Here is a 16,381-nt window from a genome sequence, read left to right as displayed (position 1 = left end):
TGAAATCACTCCTAAAGCCTTCCTCAAATACTCAAATCTATCTCTTGCCAATGCTTTTGTAAAGATATCTGCAACTTGTTCTTCAGTTTTGCAGTAAATCAGATCAACTTCACCATTCTGCAGTGCATCTCGGATGAAATGAAATCTTCTGTTTATGTGTCTTGTCTTATGATGAGCCACTGGATTCTTAGAGATTGCAATAGCTGAAGTGTTATCGCATAGAATTTGAGTAGGTTCCACTTGTTCCTCTCCAAAATCTGATAAGACAAACCTTAACCAGATGGCTTGTGCAGTTGCCTCTGCAGCACTAACATACTCTGCCTCTGCAGTGGACAAAGCTACACTGCTTTGTTTGATTGAGGCCCAAGAAAATGCTCCAGAACCAAAACTAAAAGCATATCCGGAGGTGCTCTTCATGTCATCTTCACTTCCTGCCCAATCACTATCACAATATCCAATAAGCACAACATCCTTGCCTTTTTCATATGCAATTCCATAGTCCAGTGTGCCTTGAATATATCTTAGCACTCTCTTTGCAGTTCCCATATGTTTCCTGGTTGGATTATGCATGAACCGAGCAAGTAGACTTGCAGCAAACATGATATCAGGTCTTGTAGCTGTTAAATATAACAAACTACCAACTATCTGCCTGTAAAGACTTTCATCAGCTATTTCACTTCCATCTTCTTTGCTTAATCTTTCATTTGTTGCAAGTGGAGTTGCAACAGGTTTGCATTCTTTCAATCCGAATTTCTCCAACAGAGTCCTTGCATATTTCTTTTGATGCAGAAAAATACAACTCTCAGTTTGAATGACTCCAAGCCCCAAGAAATGATGCAATAGTCCCAAATCAGACATTTCATACTTTCCCATCATTTCTGTTTTAAACTCATTCATCAATGCAGCTGAACTTCCTGTGTATATGATGTCATCTACATACAGAGAAACAATAAGTATTCCTGCCTCAGTTGCTTTGATGTAGAGAGTTGCTTCACTTGGACTTCTGTGAAAACCAGAGTTGCAGAAATGAGAATCAATTTCTTTGTACCAGGCCCTTGGTGCCTGTTTCAACCCATACAAAGCTTTCTTGAGCTTGTAAACCTTGTCTTCCTTGCCTCTAATCACAAAGCCAAGTGGTTGGTCTACATATACTTCCTCATTTAGAACTCCATTCAGAAATGCAGACTTCACATCAAGTTGGAAAAGCTTCCATCCTTTATGTGCAGCAAGCCCAATTAAAGTTCTAATAGTGTCAAGCCTTGCCACAGGAGCAAATGTCTCATTGAAATCGATTCCAGGCTTTTGAGAGTATCCCTTAGCCACTAACCTTGCCTTATTCTTCTGTATAGACCCATCTAGGTTCAATTTTGTTTTATAGATCCACTTGACACCCACAACCGGCTTATCAAATGGTCTATCAACAAGTTCCCAGGTGCAATTCTTCTCTATCATGCCTATTTCTGCTTCCATTGCCTTCTGCCATGATTCATCTTTTACTGCTTCCTCAAAGTTCTCAGGCTCAATAATGCACAGATTGCATTTTGCATATATTTCTGTCAAACTTTTGAACTTCAAAGGAGTATGATCATAGTCTTGAGGACCTGTGTTACTCTGCATTTGCACCAGTCTTGAATCATTTTCAATTGACTCATTTGCTTCAGATGAAGATGCTAAGAATTCATCATTTTCATCACTCTTATCACTTGAATTTCCTTCCACATTTTGTTCACACAATTTCTTTCCAGGTATGGATACACTGATGATTTTCTCAGATTGTGACTCCCAATCCCAGCAAGCATTTTCATTGACTATTACATCTCTTGACACAATTATTTTCTTTGAGATAGGATCATAGAGTCTATACCCTTTCTCACATGTGCCATATCCCAAAAATATGCATTTAGTACTTGTTTCATCCAATTTCTGTCTAACCTGTCTTGGAATGTATGCATAACACACAGAACCAAAAATCTTTAAGTGTTTGATCCCTGGTTTTCTTCCACTATATGCCTCGAAAGGAGTCTTCTTATCAAGAGACTTGGTAGGACATCTGTTCAAAATATACACTGATGTATTAACAGCTTCTGCCCAGAATTCAAATGGGACACCCTTTTCAATCATCATACACTTTGACATCTCAACTATGGTTCTATTCTTCCTCTCAGCTACTCCATTCTGCTGAGGTGTGTATCCCACTGTAAACTGTCTTTCCATGCCCATTTCTTCACAAAATTCCCTGAATTCAACAGATACATATTCTCCTCCTCTGTCACTTCTCAACTTCTTCAATTTATATCCACTTTGCAATTCAACTGTGAGCTTGAATTTCTTGAATACACTAAACACCTCTGACTTGTTCCTTAAGAAGTAAACCCAACACATCCGAGTGCAGTCATCTATGAAGGTGAGAAAATACTTATTTCCAGCCTTTGTAGAAATCTGCATGGGTCCACAAATGTCAGAGTGAATGAGTTCAAGAGGTTGTGTGGCCCTCCATGATGCTTCCTTTGGAAATGCATCTCTGCAATGCTTCTCAAAAGCACACCCTTCACATATCTCATTTGTCATTTCAAGATCCGGCAAACCCAACACCATATCATGCTCTTTGAGTTGTTTCAAACTGCTCAAATTCAAATGTCCTAACCTCCTATGCCAGATTTTAGAAGACTAAAACACACTAGTCTTTAGAGCAACCTGCATCTCAGGTATAAGTCTCAAAGGAAAACTTCTATTTCCCTTCATTGGTATTCTAGCTATCAGATTAGACATTGAACTATCATCATATATCTCTGCAGTTGTACCTCCAAACACAAGAAAGTAACCGTGTTCCATCATTTGCCCTACACTGAGCAAATTTTCTTTTAACCCTGGAATTAACATCACTTCTTTGATATATCTCCTTCCCATTTTGGTATCAACTACTAAACTTCCTTTCCCTGTGACTTCAATGAGCTGTCCTGTACCCATCTCTACCTTAGCAGTCATATTTCTATCAATGTCAATCAGTAACTCCTCCCTTCCAGTCATATGGTTACTACAACCACTGTCTACATACCATATATCTTCATTTTCCTTCACATTAACATTATTGCAGACATAGAACATGGTAGGAGTATCATTGACTTGATTAACAAAATTCACATGTTGATTAGTCTTCTCCTTCTTGACTCGGCAATCTCTTGCAATATGCCCCAACTTATGACAACTATGACACCTTGGTTTATCTTTGAACCAACATTCACCAAAATGCAATTTATCACAATGAATACAGGGATTCTTAGCTCCTTCAGAAGTACCTGCAACTTTTCCAGTTTGATTTGCAGGTCTATGATCTCCTTTCTTCCATTTAGACTTCCAATTCTTCTGTGGTTTGAACCCTTGATTCCCATTGTACTTATTCTGTTTTGGAGCAATACTGAGACTAACAAATGCTTTCTCAGTATGAGATTCATCATGCCGATCAATTCTTTGCTCATAACCTTTGAGAATTGCTACCACATCTTGAACATCAACAATATCTAGATCCTTAGTATTTTCAATCACAGAAGCAATACTATCATAGGACCTAGGTAAACTTATTAGCAACTTTTGAACGATTCTCTGATTACTTATCTCCTCACCATAGCTTCTCATTTGACTAATCAAATCAAATAACCTAACTAGATATGCAGAGAAAGCTTCATTTTCACCCATTCTAGTATATTCAAAACCCCGGCGTAAGCCTTGGAGTTTCACAGCCCGTACCTGTTTATCTCCCACAAATTCTTGTTTCAGCACATTCCAAGCAGCATTTGCAGTCTCTTGGATTGCGATTCTCGGAAAGATCTGATCCGAAACCGCACCTTGGATGATTCCAAGTGCCTTCGCATCTCTGACTATATTCTCCTTCAATAACTTGCTTTCAGCTACAGTAAGTTCTTCATCCTTATTCGTCGAAGTTTCGACACCATTTTCGACGATATCCCATAGCTCGTGCGATCGGAATATTGTCTTCATCCGAATCTGCCAGAAATCAAAGTTTTCACCATTGAAAACCGGTGCACGAAGATCAGCTCCACTCGATCCAGCCATGTGAGACGAGATCTAAGATCACTACACTTTCTTCTCCGCGTTTTCTTCAGTGAGAACTCAACGGTCAGTTCGAGCTCTTCACTGTGAGCTTCACAGATTCACGCCCAGTTGCAGAGGATGCAACCTGGCTCTGAGGCCATGTTAGTTTATAGATTTGATGTTGTTTTGGGAGCTTTCTTGTATAAAAGAAAACAAGGAGTTGCAGAGAGTATTCACAAAGATGAGTGAACAAGACGTTTCATTTCTCTTCTTTCTGACAATCGAATGGACATTACCGAAAACACTCACATTACAGAGCATTAGCACATTTCTCTCTCATATCAGAGAAAATACATCACAACCATTCATTTCATCTATCCTATGAGATAGCTACAGTTGTCACTCTATATCATTAACTCTCACTTAATCTAGAGCATCCATTTGGAATGTAATCCAAAGGCTATAATTAAAACAGGTAAACTGAAATGTTTTATTTCAGCTAAAAACACTTAAACACTAACACCGATGCACCTCGGTGTCCAAGCCTTGGAACTCCATGATAAAAAATCCCAGCTTTATTCGCACCCACCTCAGCTGTACCATCGATTTTAACCAGTTTGGCACCCACCACCTCCTTCTGCAATGTGTTCGTGGAGACAATCCAGTGGAGCTGAATTACTATTTGCATTATGATAACCATGCTTTTGATGAGTACTGCAAGCTAGAATATCCAAGTGTTCCCAAGCGCAATAGATTTCTTCGTGTGGTTGGAATACGAGGATCCGAATACTTTTTATGAGGGTTTATTCACTTGCTAGAGGATTGTGGAGTGGTCCTCATTCTTTTGATCCCGTTTGTAAAGGCTTTGATTCTCGCAAATTTCAGGCTCTTGTGAACGGAGCTGTTCATTGGCAGGCATGGCGCCGCTTGAACGATGGCCTTTGTAGTGTTTGATAATCATCTGATTAGTCCGCCTTTTAGCATAATTCGTGGAGACCGAGGATCTAACCATGTACAAGTCCCAACCATATAGTTTATTTCTATTAGCACTGGTAACCTGGTAGGCTTTCATTTCTGTATAGGACCGAAAAGAGGAAAGTCGATCTCACCAAACCAGTATTAAGAAACATATCTAACCTTAATTGAAGCAGAGAGAGGTTGTGGGAAGATTGTTAAGTGAATATTCATATGCAACAAAAAGGAAATTAAGAAGTTGGTTCCTTTCTGTCGGTTTCTTTTGGCTAATTATATTAACACCCTACAAATTGTCCAATAAACCTCACATACTTAATACACTTTACATTTGTTTTTTCATTTAAAATTTATCTTAATACACCTCACATACTTTCTCATAATACCACACACCCCACATTCTCAATATACCTCTTATATTTTGTACATACACCCCACATTTTATTTACACCCCACATTTTTCAAATCTTATAACACTCATTTTTAATTTTCAGGGATTGAATCTAACGATTTGAACGTTTAGTTTGCCAAAAGATTTCAAATCAAAACCGAATTGTTCTCAGATTTATTTCACAAGTCTTTAGACTTAGTCTTGAACAAGATAAATAAAGACTCTCTCTCTGCTAATGATCCAGGTGTAGAAGTTAATTAATAAATCAAAATTAAATCGGTCTTAGATTTCTTTAAATGCAGGCCATGTCTCACCTCATTTTCCACGGATCATCTCCCAGTGACAAGAAAAGAAAGAAGAAAAAAGAAAGAAAAACTCGCGATGAGAAACGGACGTCAATCAAATGGCAAAAGATTGAGAGTAGGAGTTTATGTGGAGAATGGCTATCCTCAATTTGTAAAAGTAGTATATGACTAGCACTAATATGACTCATGTTACTGGGTACTCAAGATTAATATGAACCTTAAAAGATGAATATGAATATAGAAGTTTAAATTATGCAGCTAACGCAAAAGTAAATAATTATTGATGTCATCGAAATCACTAAAACAATGAAAAATATGAAGTCTTACCTCATGTGAAGCTTCCGAAACATCGATTTCATGTTCCATTCGTCAAAAACAATTTTTCTCAATCAATATGTTTGTAGTTTCATTGGTTAGGCTTTTGTTCAACAATGGAGGATGAGAGGGTTTTGATAGTTGAGAGGATAACTAATACGCTAAAAGTGATTTGGGGTGTAATTATAAATTGAGTAAACTGCCGATTTGCCCCCTGAACTATCACCCAAATTTTGATTTCCCCTGAACTTTTTAATTGGAAAAATAAGGACTTAAACTATTTTTTTTTTGCCGATTTGCCCCTGCTGTTAATTTTTCATTCATTCCATCCAAATTTCTGTTAAATGGAAGTATGTGCACAACATGTGTAGGTAGTTCGGTTGCTTCATTCTTCAAAATAATAAAAAACCTTAGATTTCTAAAATATAAACCTATGCAAATATGTGTGATTCTATAGCTTTTGTATCTGAAGGTCTAGTGAAGTGACATTTTTGTCCATAAAGAAGAGTTACGTGGTTTGCACATAATAAGAGTTAACGTTAATTTGGATGAAATCTATGAAAAACTAACGGTAGGGGGAAATTGGCCAAAAAAATTAGTTTAAGTCCTTAATTTTCAAATTAAAAAGTTCAGGAGGGAAATCGAAAGTTGGGTGACAGTTCAGGGGGAAAATCGGCAGTTTACTCTTATAAATTTATATATATTTTTTAAACCTAATAAGGTCAAAATTATCATTGCATAGTAGAGTAAATAAGTCATATAATATTAAATTTTAGGGGTGTAATATCCACACACTCATTTTTACTTCTCCCACACCTTTTTGGTTTTCGGCCATCAGATCGGATGAATTGAAGAAGATCAACGGACAGAAATTAACAAGAGGTGTGTGAGAAGTAAAAAATGGTGTGTGGATAGCACACCCCAAATTTTAATGTGGGGTGCATTCAACATTTTGTGAGGTGTTAATATAAAAAGCCTTTCTTTTTTGTTTTTATGGAATTGGCTTTTGTGTATTTTGCGGAATTGGTTCACTATAGCACTACTAATTTTATTGGTTCATTTTAGCACTACTAATTTTACTGCGGGGAGAATGATTATTGAAAAGCAAATTTCACATGGCAAAGACACAAGTTACTTGTCATAAGTCTAAAATTACATGTCACTGATTCAGTTCCATAAAGCTTAATTCGTCTCACTTAATCTTCAAAATTAACATAATAAGCTAGCATTTTCACTTTATGAAAATCTTGCTCTCGTTTCCTTAAACATCTAGATGTTCATTAATTATAAGGAAAACCAACGAAAGTCCAAAAAAACTTTAATTTTAATGAAAAATAACAATTAAATGTGTACTGAATAGTACCATAGAAAGGTACAAATGTAGTTTTTAAGTTAACAGTACCAGGAGTGTTTCGTTAAAACTCCTTTAATTATATGCTAATAAAACTTGCTCTTCATCTTCAAATTGATCATAATCAAATATGGCTCTGTGAGTAATTAAGTAGTATAACTACAAGATGGTAAAGCATAATACATGGTAAAATCTGGTGTCGGCATTTTCTTCTGCTTTGTGTTATATATGGCCCAAGTTGTTTCAGTGTCTTTTACTGTTTAAAGTTGATTGTCTCTACATTACCTACAAGGGCCTACAAAAAATTGAACCAATCACGCTCACAAAATAACATGATCAGCATTGCAAGGGAATGTTGATCAGTTGTTTAAGAGTCACCTTTGCACCCGAAGTTTCATGTTTGGTTTGCCATCTCCAAAATCGATCGCATAAAGGAAAAAAGAAATTGTAGCAATAACCTTTCAACTAAAAATTCATGATCATTGGTTTTTTAACTTCCCAAAACGTACAGTTATAGTCATTTTTATCAACTTCATCATAACTTTTGTCAAAACAAGTCAAGTTGAAAGAAACATTGCTACAATTGTATTAAAGTTAAGAGATCATTGCTTCAATTAGATTAAAATTGAGAAACTATTTCTACAATTTTCTCATTTAGTTTTCCATATTCACTTTTTGATTCGGCCTCATGTGTCTAGCACGTGACTCATTTTGACGGAAATATTAGCGGTGTTGACGAAATGGACTTTAACTGCACATTTTAATGAGTTAAGAGATCAATGATTATGAATTTTTAATTAAGAGATCATTATTCTAATTTAATTAAAGTTGAGAGATCATTGACATAATTTTCTCCAAATGAAAAAAAAAGAAGCAATAATCGTGTAGGACATAGGAGATAAGAAAGCAATCAAAATGATAAAACAATATGACCCCACGAAAAATAAAGAGAGGAAAAAGAGGAATCTAACTTTCCTTTTGGGCAGAAGGAAGAAGACTTCGTTATGGTCTTTCAACACCTAATTATCTCAGCAAATTGAAGAGCTCTAAAGTAATCTAGATCTGTTGATCTTAGTGATCTATGGAAACAAGTCCCTTCATCTTCATCATCATCTGAAAACTCCAACGCAGTAAGTTCCTCTTGCAACTATACATGCCAAATCCATTATTTATTTATTTCATTTTTCTTCAAGTTTGTATGCTTAATTAATTATTTTATCAATAACCATCTATATAATCTGTGCACTTTTCAGGCTTAATTATTCCATCGTTCAGTCTGGATTTGTTGATCATAAGTGCAAACAAATGCCCTCATGACCTGATTGACTCCCATGAAACTGCTTCTTGCTACAGATCATGTCCAATATTCGTGCAAGTTCGAGTCTTGAAACGTAGGATTGCAAGGTAATCCCAAAGCTGCCCATTTATTTGTTCAACATGTTAAAATTTAAGAAATGTTGTGGCCTATATTTTACAGAGATATGCGGCAAAGAGAAGAAGAGAGATTGGAGAATAGACTTAAGGAATTGTGTGTTAATTCCCCAGTCCTTGTGCCTTTATTTATAGTAATTAGGAGGAGAGAAACTTGCTCTCCAAGTAATACAAAGTATATTAGGAAAGATCTTCTAGATCCCAAAGGATTCCTATTTTATCTCTACTTAGGATTTACACAATCACATATTGATAAGAACATATGTCACAACACTCCCCCTTGAGTGTGCAAATATTCAAGTAGATGGCGCATCAGATCTTCAGGCAAATGTAGAAGTAGTGGATGAAATCGTCTCGTTTAGTCGGCACAAGTAGCGAATGCGAGTCTCAAAAGACGGAAGAATGCAGGAGTGGTAAAACTCACAAAACCTTACTATGGCAAAACCCAAGGTGGGAGAAAAGCCCATAGGCTAAGGAGAAAAGTGAGAAGTTGCATTAAGTCAAAACTATACGTCTTCTGGACGCAAGTAGAAGAGCTCACAAGGGTATGATCAGCCCAGGATGGGTGCCTCGTTAAAACCTAGTTAGGTAGCAAAAACCCAGTGGGAAAAATGCTCCTAATCGTAGGGAAAAAGAGTACATTAAGATCAAGTGAGTATACTTCTAGATACTCCCCATGAGTTTGACAAAACTTCCAAATGAAACTACAAGCATTGCAAATGAGAAAGTTACGCATACCAATTCATTGGACAAGCTTCTGGAAGGTAGACTTTGGTAGTGACTTTGTGTAGATGTCGGTAAGGTTGTCTGGGATTGGACTGCTTGACTTCAATCTTCTGATGCTCATGCTGATGTAGATACAATATGTTTGGTGTTGACTTTTTGGATGTATCATGATCTGGTCGATACATACAGCGTTGTATTCATGGATCGTTGTTGGGACTCAACGATGGATGAAAATCGCAAGGATTTTTTAATATGCTCAACAAGAATTCTCGACCATATCTCTCACGTGATGAGACATAGTGAGTCTTGGAACGATTCAAAAAGATTTCGCAACAAAAGGTCTATCTAATTAACCTCCAAGATATTGCGGTGTTCCTTAATGGTAAAGACATAACCATGCGGGAACGTACCTTGTGCGGTCAGACAAATGGTCTGATTCAGCGAATCCCACAAGGTAGGCATCATTCCGAAGATCAAGGGGGTGTGATCTATTCTGAGATGCATAGGGAATAAGCCCAAATCCGTAGTAACAGAAAAACGTCTTTAACACCAAATTTGGTGGTGGCGTGTTAGGCGCAGTGCTGCTTTATGCCAAAAGATTATCAGCACATAAGATGTCTGATCTAGTGCATTTGAGCTAAGTACAACAAAATCCAATGGTACTTAGATATGGCTGCCTCACGTTCCAATAAGGAACCTTATGCTCCATACCCTCCGTAAAGGTCTCATTTGCATCTAGCATACAGATGATCAGGATATACTCAGACGTAACACCTTTTGGGTCTAGTTTGAGTGGTGGACCAGAATACCATCAAAACTAGCTCGAAACTTCAGGTCGAGGTAATGTCAAGTTCTCCCAAGATCATTCATCTTATAGTCCGATATGCGAGTTAATTTTCTCAACTTTAGCAATTTCGGATTTTATACACGCAGGGGCATATATCCCTAACTGATCAAATATTCACTTAGACGGGTATACCACATATGCCCGGATAGTTCTGCATCCGTAAAGTGAAGGCCGCTTGAGAATCAAGAGGATGTTCTTGTGGTCTAGAACTATTTGAATCAGTACATGTAAGTCCTTTGGAAACTCCATGTAGGTTCATATCACGATCCCAGAGATACTACAACCACGTTTGTAATGCTGCGATCAATCACATGGCGTATGAGAGAAACCTTGCGCCACAAGGCGTCATATTGCACTATTTCATTCATCTCATTTGTCATAGATTGATTATTTTAGTTGACCAATCAGTTCTACGTTGATATTAATCAACGGAACGTAGTTCGTTATCGTCGCTTTTCATTTATGTCGGTACCATATAAATGAAACATCATTTATGATAATCTCATTCCAATTCCATATCTCATCCAAACTAGTATACTGGACCAAGAACTTCAGGTCTCGGGAGTAATCCGGATTTAATCTCATGAGATGAAAAGGTCTGAGACAGCGATCGAGGGGCGGATTCATTTGTGCCACGTTCCTCCTCTTTTGGGGAAGTGAATCCTCGAACCGAGTGATCTACCATGCTTCTGGCATAAGATAGATTGATTGGCTAGCCGCCAATGTACGAGGGTCGGCCATAATTGTGGCTTTCCTACTTTCAGGACAAAGGTCCGAAGTACATTTGGTACACATCTTTGCAGGCACATTTGCAGCTGGTATATGTGATCTCGTCACTTTTTCTAGATCAGAGGAAATGTCTGGTTAAACTCTGACGATCTAGATTGGGATCGATATGAGACATAGTGGGGACGTCCACGATAATTCGCGTCGTTTTTTAGGAACGGTGACGTTCTTATCTCCCCCTAATGACGGGAAGACTGTCTCATAAAAGTGACAATCCGCAAAACGAGCGGTAAAGAGATCGCCTGTCAAAGGTTATTTAGTAATGAATATTAGAAGGAGAATCATAACCGACATAGATTTCCATCCTTCCCTGAGGACCCCTTTGTTTTTGTGTACGTAAGGGCGGCGCAAAATGGCACATAGACCGCACAACCAAAGACGCGTAGATGCGATATGTCGGGTTCGTATCTGGTAACCAACTGACACGCGCTTTATAAGGTTGGGTCGTGACGGGCCTCAGGCAGACCAACATGGTTGCTTGCAATATTGCATGGCCCCAAGCAGAGGTCGGGAACTGTGGTACGTATGACCAGTCGACCACGCAATCATTTGAAGGCGTTTAATGAATACTTCTGCTGGGTCGTTCTGGGTATGAACATGGGACTGGATGTTCAACTTTCAAAAAACCCAACCGACATGCAATATCCATCGAGATTTAAATTGTTCGATGTAAATGTCGATGTAAATTCTCCAACTTATCCAATCAAATAAATTTGATCAGATGATCAGGGTGGTGAGCTCTGAGCTTGTTAATCTGAGCTACCAGTGTGGAGAATGCAACTTGTGGACAACAACCACACATGTGACAAACGTGTAGAAGCATCAACCAATACTATAGAATATTTAAATGGTCCGTAGGGTGGTTGAATCTATCCACAAATGTCCCATTTGAATCCTTTGTAAAAAGATGGAGGGTGCTAAGGTATAATACGTGTCCAGGTATGATTTCTTTACTTCTGGTAAAAGGATGCCCAAAACGGCGCATCACGAATCATCCTAGATATCCCAAACGTACATCCATAGCGAAAATTCCTTAGGAATCGCGGCTTCTGGCCGGCCACATAGTGGACTTGAATGGATGTAATCCATGCGTTAAGCGTTCCATCTTCTCTAGAATATGCATTTAACTATATTCGTAAGAAGTGCAAAATGGTAATATGCCAAGGAATTTTACTCCATTTTTCTACATTGGTTTCAATATGGTAATAATACTCTCGAATATCCTTAAAGCTCAAAAATGCGTTCTTCCGGAACGAAGTGAGTATAAGGCTTCCCTTTATGGTAAAGTTAATACCATTGGACAATATAGGGCAGTGCCATGCCCCACAATCAGGTTGGATAAGCCTGAAAGGTTGTCGGGGGATGATTAGGTATGAAGTTAGCATAGAACCAGACAGCTAACTTCCCCACAAAACATACCTAAGCATGAGTTAATTGTAGTCACATGTGGTAATCTTCGTTAATTAACTCTTTTATTCGAGAATAATGGTGACATCCAAACACTAATCTTAAATCTGAGAACAAAATAAATTATTCACAAAATAAACCAAAAAAAATCAATGGGGTTCGGCCAATAGGTCGTCCATGTCAAATTTCGCTCTTCCAAATGTATTAGGTGGAGCAAAATGAGTCTCACAAATGGACTACGAGAATTGTACCTATTCATGGACGTAACAGTTTCAATCATGTTTTGCTTCAGGCAAAAATTCATCTTTGCATGATTTGAAACAGTCCATAACGGATTTGAAGAGTCATGGAGTCCTCAGCAGGGAGGTACTTCCATTGGATATGCTTCAGGCATAATTCTTCGAATAAGGATCATGGCGGATGCTTATTCACGTCTTGTATCCACATAAAGTAGTTTACTATTCGAAACTTCCAAATCAGTGAAATCGAACTTGTTACGGTTCGACAATACGCTGAATGGAGGAAACAAGAATGTGATTGGTGTTTTAGGAAATAAAATTTCCATAAACAACAAATTTAGAACATTCAGGTACTAAGACATGGTTTGGTTTAAACGGATTTAAGCATGGAGAACTTCGAGTCTCAACATGAGTGTTGTGCATTAAGAAACTTCAGGTTCATATGGCACTTTTCCGAAACTTCGGGTTCGGAAGTATGAACTTTTAAGTTCATAATACCTGCAAGCAAACACAAATATATATGCAAGCAAATATGCAACAAGTATGTGCAAAAATATAACTTTAGGTTCACAATTATAATTGAATTAATTTATTTGGACTTCGGGCCAAATTAAAATGTGGGTGAAAAAATATAAACCCATTGGGCCTAAAAAAAAATTAGGCTAATAAAATTCGGGGCCCAAAACAAAAACTAAGCCACGGGTGGCTTTAAAAAATATGGTCCATTCTACCTAGGCCCAAAAATTGGGCTAGGGGTTTCGGGTGGGGCTGCAGGCCCACAGAAAAAGACTAGGCTGCTGTGGGCAGCCAAAAAAAATCCTTGCTTTTTGATCGCGCGGGCTGCTTCAGGCAAGCCCAAGAATTTGTATTTTTTTTTTTTTTGTTATACGGGTCGTGGAAAACAGTAAGGCCAAAATATGAGGTCCTAAAAAAAATGTTTGGGTCACGACGCGTGAGCCCAATGCGAAAGAGGAAGACCGAGAGAGGGTCCAACCCAAAAATATGGGTCACAAACCCAGTCTTATTGGGTGTGTACAGCCGAGGAAGAACACCAGTGTCGCTTCAGGCGACTGTCCTCTGAGGTTGTGGCACGGCGAAGCACGGGGAACCTTAGGAGTGAGTTCGAGGCATGGTGGTTCATCCAAGAACTAATCATAACGACGGAGGAGGGTCCTCGACATCGGGGAAGTGTGGAACCCAGGGATTCGATTCGGGAATCTTCGATTTTAGTATTGAATTTCAACGGAAATTCAAATAACATCGTTGTAGTCGACGATGAAACCCCAAACTATCACGACTGCAGGTCGTGAAATCTAGAAAAAAAATGGCAACGCCACGGTCTCGGCTTCCGGCGAGGGTATGTTTTCTGGGTTGGGGATGACGCAAACGGCATCGTGTTGGGTTCTCAGCATAGCAGAGCTATGCTCCAGTGCATCGCAGCCCTATGGCTTACAAAGCGGCGCGGCTTAAAGCCTGCAGCTCGCTGGTTAGGGTCTCGAAACCCTAATTTTTCAATTTTTTTCAATTCAATTAAATGCATATATAATTCAATAGTATATATATTTCAATGAAACACATATGTAATTTGATGCATATGCAAAATAATAGTTTCAATGCATTTACATATGTATGTTTCAATTCATGGCAAATATCAAATTCACATAATTGCAGCAATTTTGGTTATGAGGCATACACAATTTATGTAGAATCTAAAATACGTTAAACGTAAAGTTGGGTCATGCATCATGGTGAATGTTCATGCGATCAGGGCTTCAAAAATATCGAGTTAAAAGCCGTTGTTTTGGAAGAACCTGATTGCGTGATGATATGAATGAACTGGTTTGATGCAGAAAAATTATTTCTTCAATTTCGGCTTTCATCTTCAAGCTTGTATCACGTTCAACATAAGAAGAAAAATAAATTGAATCAATAACAATATATGAATTCAATAAAATCAAGATTTAATCAATTAAAAATAATTGAAACGTAATACTCCCCTGATTGTAGACGAATAAATTCTCTTTAAATTCTTCTAAGCACAGCGTGAAGAGCGTGCTGATAACGTGTTGTGGCCTATATTTTACAGAGATATGCGGCAAAGAGAAGAAGAGAGATTGGAGAATAGACTTGAGGAATTGTGTGTTAATTCTCCAGTCATTGTGCCTTTATTTATAGTAATTAGGAGGAGAGAAACTTGCTCTCCAAGTAATACAAAGTATATTAGGAAAGATCTTCTAGATCCCAAAGGATTCCTATTTTATCTCTACTTAGGATTTACACAATCACATATTGATAAGAACATATGTCACAACAAGAAAAATAATGTATACTAATATATGATTTTTGCAATCATATATGGTATGTTTTATTATGCTTTATTATTTAAAGAGTAATGCTAGAAAAACTACATATGTATACTAATATATTAGTGTATCATCTCATATGGAATAAGTTATTTAATATTAAATTTTAATATGGAGTGTATTCAACATTTTGTGGGGTGTTAATATAAAAAACATTTCTTTTTGGTTTTTATGTATTTTGCGGAATTGGTTCACTTTAGCACTACTAATTTTATTGATTCACTTTAGCACTACTAATTTTATTGCGGGGAGAATGATTAGTGAAAAGCAAATTTCACATGGCAAAGACACAAATTACTTGTCATAAGTCTAAAATTACTTGTCACTGATTCAGTTCCATAAAGCTTAATTCGTCTCACTTAATCTTCAAAATTAACATAATAAGCTAGTATTTTCACTTTATGAAAATCTTGCTCTCGTTTCCTTAAACATCTAGATGTTCATTAATTATAAGGAAAACCAACGAAAAGTCCAAAAAAACTTTAGTTTTAATGAAAAATAACAATTAAATGTGTACTGAATAGTACCATAGAAAGGTACAAATGTAGTTTTTAAGTTAACAGTACCATAAGTGTTTCGTTAAAACTCCCTTAATTATATGCTAATAAAACTTGCTCTTCATCTTCAAATTGATCATAATCAAATATGGCTCTGTGAGTAATTAAGTAGTATAACTACAAGATGGTAAAGCATAATACATGGTAACTTCAGTAAATCTGGTGTCGGCAGGAGCATTTTCTTCTTCTTTGTGTTGTATGGCCCAAGTTGTTTCAGTGTCTTTTTACTGTTTAAAATTGATTGTCTCTACATTACCTACAATGGCCTACAAAAAATTGAACCAATCACGCTCACAAAATAACATGATCAGCATTGCAAGGGAATGTTGCTCAGTTGTTTACGAGTCACCTTTGCACCCGAAGTTTCATGTTTGGTTCACCATCTCCAAAATCGATCGCATAAAGGAAAAAAGAAATTGTAGCAATAGTTTATCAATTAAAAATACATGATCATTGGTTTCTTAACTTCCCAAAACGTGCAGCTATAGTCATTTTTATCAACTTCATCATAACTTTTGTCAAAACAAGTCAAGTTGAAAGAAACATTGCTACAATTGTATTAAAGTTAAGAGATCATTGCTTCAATTGAGTTAAAATTGAGAAACTATTTCTACAATTTTCTCATTTAGTTTTCCATATTT

The 16,381-nt window shown here is 37.3% G+C and overlaps 1 long non-coding RNA gene across 2 annotated transcripts; it reads left to right on the top strand.

The window, feature by feature from the left end:
• The first annotated feature begins 8,360 nt into the window (after positions 1-8,360).
• Positions 8,361-15,191, top strand: LOC103429069 (uncharacterized). 2 transcript variants are annotated; one of them, XR_003766528.2, is made up of 3 exons: positions 8,361-8,514; positions 8,638-8,788; positions 14,907-15,191. It is a non-coding gene; the product is annotated as an uncharacterized lncRNA (long non-coding RNA). The 2 variants fall into 2 exon arrangements; XR_528564.4 differs by lacking the exon at positions 14,907-15,191 and adding an exon at positions 8,862-9,041 and having other exon boundaries at positions 8,370-8,514.
• The last annotated feature ends 1,190 nt before the right edge of the window (positions 15,192-16,381 follow it).

Source organism: Malus domestica, chromosome 11 (genome assembly GCF_042453785.1).
Source record: "Malus domestica chromosome 11, GDT2T_hap1".
In the NCBI taxonomy this organism is placed as follows: Eukaryota; Viridiplantae; Streptophyta; class Magnoliopsida; order Rosales; family Rosaceae; genus Malus; species Malus domestica.
Note: the sequence above shows the minus strand (reverse complement) of the source record. Positions and strands in the feature narration are given on the sequence as shown.